General features: G+C 32.2%; 1 non-coding gene across 1 annotated transcript; it reads left to right on the forward strand.

Annotated features, from left to right (window-relative positions):
• Positions 1–4,541: 4,541 nt before the first annotated feature.
• TRNAK-UUU (transfer RNA lysine (anticodon UUU)) lies at positions 4,542–4,614 on the forward strand. The gene has a single exon. It is a non-coding gene; the product is annotated as a tRNA-Lys (tRNA).
• Positions 4,615–5,223: the final 609 nt, after the last annotated feature.

A 5,223-nucleotide genomic window follows, 5' to 3' on the forward strand; every position in this document is an offset into this window, starting at 1 on the left:
GTAGGCACATTGCCAAACCATGTTAAATCTTGTGTCATTGTTTATTTGCTTTCCTTATTATCTATGTGATTGTGTTTTCGTATTGTTCATCGTTAGTTGTTGCATTACACGATCCGGGAGTTTTCCACTGCGCGTTGATTCGCACAACACATGGCAAGGGTTTAACTTTCGAAAATTGTATGATTTGAGAAGGATTATAGCTCTAACTAGAAAAATTAAATCGAACGTTTGTTTGTTTATTGTCAGAGTTTTTCCTATTTAAAAATATTTTCAAAAATCCTAAAAATATTGTGTTTCAATGTTTTTTTTGTCTAAATTTTTAAGAGTCTAATGATGAGGCCCGAACTTTTCTAAAACTCATGCATCACATTTTTTAAACCTAAACTCCCATTACTAAACTCACTCCTTTCACCCACTATTTTTAAATGCTGGTAATACAAGCCTAGTCCCTTTTTTCCGAAACTATGATTTTCCAATTCAGTAATGCAAGTTCGATGTTTTCAAACCAATAGTTTTACATCATCCGTCACCATCATCATCATCATATTTTCATCAAACTTAGGGTTCTGAGTCCAACCCTTTTTAGAGCAATACTCTGGACTTCTCGAAGCCATGTTGAACGCTTGGATAATGATACCCTCATTCGAGGACTAAAAGGGGTTAAGCTTCAAAGAGGCCCCTTGAGACCCCGAGGAAACCCCTTGAGCCCCCAATTAAACCCAATAAGGCATGAGTCCCTTGAATGGCCCTCTCCATAGAAAATAGCCCGTTTTAAGCTCTGATCTTAGAATTAATGCTCCTAAGTAATACCCTATAGGCCAAAATGTGCATCGACAACCTAGATTCCATTTAAAGAAGAAAAAGAGTACACATACACTTTTATAAATCCATACATTCTCTCTTGACAAGTTTTTCTATATATTGTCTGACCCAAAACTCGTGTCTTTTGTCTTTAGAGATTTGTTACTATAGGATTATGGGAGACAAGTCCTCCTGTCATTTTAAGTAACAAACCTATTGAGAGGGGCAACTGTAGACATCCCATTTTTTTCCTGAGGCTTTATCTAGCAAAACTTGATACCTTTTTTAATTATGTTTGTTTTAATTTTGATGTTCTTTAAGGTCTTCTTCTAGGTGTGATCTCTCATTTTGCCCTTTCTCACCACCCAATTCAAACATGTATATAATAGATTATTTTGTATTTCTTTTTTTTTCATTAGTACAATCAAAAATAATAATAAATAAATAAATAATAAATACATGCAAAAAAAATATCAGTTTCAAAGAGCCTTAGAATTCCAGTGTGCTAGCCTTCCAATGTTTATACTTGCACACACAAAAAAAGAGGGAACTTCACTTCGTGGTAGGTTAATGAATGTAAATAAATTAAATAAAAATCAACCAGATTAATCACTCTCAAATGCTTTTAATAAATAAAAATCAACCAATCAATTAGACTATCAGTTGGTTTAAAATTGATTGGCTATTCCCTTTTACATATAAATAGAAGTTTCTCAAAAGAAAGGGAGAGAAGAAAAAAATGGATTTTTCATATTGAGAAAGAAATATAGAAAATGTGGTTGAGAGATTGAAGGACAGGAGGAGTAGCTGGAAGCTACTGAGAAAGAAGGCAAAAGAAGGAGCGAAAGGAACAAATTGAAGGAGTACAGTAGTGAAGAAGTCCTAAGAGCAGAATTCAAAAGCTTTGAAGTAAATTAGGTAGAAATAGAAAAGAAAAGGTCCAAAGATTAGTTGCTCCCATTACTCTGTTTCATTTTAGATGGAATCATTGGCCTATTCAATAACATTTTATTGGGGTTTAAAGTTTTGATTTGTTAAGTTAATTTCAAACTATGTTTAAAAAAATCCCAAACAAAACTACAAAATTCTAATAATCAGAAACCAAAACAAAGACCCCAATTTGACCTAACAAAATTCCCATTTGGAATAAAAAATTTCCAAGACTGACATAGGTATTCAATTCAGATCTAGAAATCCATAACAGACCTAGGGACCCGAGTCATCTTGACTCAGGTCCAAGTCAATAAATGTAAGGACCCAGATCCAGCCTAACTACCTAAGCCTAGGTCAACTTTGACCTAAGTCAATTAACTCATCTATGACCCAAAAACCCTAAGCCCAGCTTACCCTAATTGGACCTAACTTATCTACTCAAGACTCGGCCCCAAACTCAATTGACGTAGCCCGCATCCTATAACCTAGCCCAAAAAGACTAAGCCCAATCTCTCAGCCCAATCTTAGATCAGGCCCAATTAGGCCTGACTTAACTAGCCTAACTCAATCCACTTAAACTTAACCTGAGCCCATATTAAACCAAAACCAACCCAAACTTATTTAAAAAAAAAAAAAAACCAAATCCCGAAAACCCATGACCCAATTTAACTAAACCAAGTCCTTTTCCCATAAGTGTAAACTCTCACAGTCTAAACATAAGTTCATCCTCCAACTAAACCTCATGCACCTACCACATGGCATGGTGACGTCACCCTACCACCTATCACCCCTTTGGAATTCCTCATGTCGCCAAGGATGGCTAACCCATGGTGGTCATAGGTGTTTTCTCGCCGTTGTTTCTATTCCCTAAATCGAGCCAATTCAGTTTGACTCATGTCAACCCAAGGCTAGTCGTTGATCCGGTTGAACCAATTTGACTTCCTAAACCGCTTTGCTCTTTTTTATTAATATTAATTTATTTTTAAATATTTTTAAAAATGAGAAAAATCATTAAAAAATAAAAAAAAAATCTTTGTCTTTTTGTCTTAGGAGACCAAAAACATTTAAAACAAAAAACAAAAGTACCAAAAACAAATCAAATTGGATAAAATTTCCTAAAAATTTCAAAAAAAAAATAGCAAAAATATTTTTAGAAATTCTAGAAAAAATTTTGAAGTTTGGAGAATGTTTTGGAGATCATTTTTGCTTAAATTCGATGTATTTGCACGATCATTTTATATGTTTGATATTTGTATGCATCATGTTTTGTGTGTATGTACATATGTGCGTCCGGTGATAAAACAAAGGTTAATTGGATGTTTTAGACCTCACCTATAATAGTTAGGGGAAGGTTTATCTAATAATACTCCCTCCTTTGAAAGTCTTATTAGGCGTTCTTAAATTGTATTTGATTTTGCATTTTTTCTTAAAATTTCAATATTTGTTAAATTGTTTAAAAACTAATTAAGAAACATCTAAGTTAATTTGGGATATTTCATGATTAGTTAGGTACCGTTCGTAAAAACGAGTGTGTGGGGAGTGTTAATACCTTCTCCTCACATAATTGTACTCCTGATCCCAATTTTGATAAAAGCTAGTCAAGACTACCGGTTCCTTAACTTTAAGATTAGTCTAGAGATCAATCAATAAATAATAAGTAGATGAATTAATTGTACTTAGAGAAATAACAATTTAGCGACGATTCCATTGAACCATATAGATTATTATTATTTAAATTTTTTTTTTTTTTGTGAAATTCTTGCGTGTGACTCGCACGCTAATGTGAATGTGATTGCCAGTTATGCCAATATACATTATACTAGACATACCCTCCCGAAAATTACTAATTAATTCTTAGGTGCTTCGGATCTTAAAAGGGCAATAATTTGAGAGAGTGTCAATAATTTAATTTTCTTAGTTGTAAATGACACTGCTCACCCTTAAATCCTTAATTATGTGTTTAATGTTAAAGACATCATATGGCCTAATAGACACTCATGATTATGATAAAGGAAATGATCAAAGGGAATGATCTACTTGTCATTTCCTATAACTCTTAAGGCTTATTTGGTACATCAAAATAAAATAAATTAAGAGTGAAATGTAAAAGGAAAAAAAAATTGTATGATGAAAATATAAAAATATAAAGGCCAATTCCACTTCATTCAATTCTTACCTACCAAAAACATTGGGTTAACACATATTTGAATTCCAAGAATTAAATGGATTGAATATATAACTTAGTTTCTCTCTTCTTATTTTTACCTTATTATAATTTTAGGGCAAAAGATACTAACATTTTCTGATACAATAACCTCCACTAAAATTTCAAAAATTTCAGGATCCTTTTTTAAGATTTCAAAAATCTCAAGGACAAACTCTCCTTATATTTTATAGAAAGATAATTTTTTTTAAGAAAGATCTGTGTCATTTTTATCAAATTTTAGGAGAGGTTTGTGTTCTTTTTAAAATCTCTGGACATGTCTATGTCATTTTTGACAAACCTTACATAGGATCCTTAGGATTTTTGAAACTTTAGACGTGGTTTCTGCCTTTTTATCAAATCTCAAAGGAGGTAAGTGTCATTTGACTTATATTTTATAAATCAATCTTAACGTAAAAAAATATTTCAATTACTTTTATTTATTTATTTTCCAAAAATCCAAAATAATAATAATAATAATAATAAAGTGTTATTGTGGTGAGACTCTTTCGGCCTAAACTAAATGTTAAATTAAAAGGAGAAAATACACAAAAGGGATAAGCTATAAGATGACAAATATGTTTAGTCTTCCCCTCCAGCACAAGCCGTCTTAGCTCAGCCGGTAGAGCGCGTGGCTTTTAACCACGTGGTCGTGGGTTCGATTCCCACAGACGGCGTATCATTTTCCCCACGTAGTAACGTAAGTGATGAATGGGGTTTCCTTTTACCCAGCCCCAGGTCATGACAAACATGATGCGTGTAGACACAACCGGCGGTGGACCCCGCCGCGCTCACTCGCTGGAGGTGAGTTTGATTCCGTCCCATTCAAGGCACGTTTTTCGTTTCCTACGGTGGAAATTTGAACCAAATAAATAAATACCCTAATAAAAAACAAACTACTACTATGCAACCATGACTTGGTTGTCATTTGTGGATGATTTTTCTTCTCTCCAAATTAAAGAATTAAGATTGCATCAAATTTTATTTAAATTTAAATTTAGTATTTTAATTAATGTCTAGAATATGACATTTTAAATTTTATTTATTGCATCTGTTAATTAGTATTTGTTTATTAAATATTATACAGAAGTAATTTCAATCGATTTTAGAAGTGTTTTAAATTTTCAATCATTTTTTGAATTTAAAAAAAAATTAATTAGGGATACCTAAATCAGTCCAAGTTTATTTTTGTAAGATATCATATCTTACGCACATATAATCTTCATATTCTACATTTTCAATTAAAAATAATTATATATGATTGGATCAATTAAATATTCTAATTT

Source organism: Malania oleifera, chromosome 6, assembly GCF_029873635.1.
Source record: "Malania oleifera isolate guangnan ecotype guangnan chromosome 6, ASM2987363v1, whole genome shotgun sequence".
NCBI lineage: Eukaryota > Viridiplantae > Streptophyta > Magnoliopsida > Santalales > Ximeniaceae > Malania > Malania oleifera.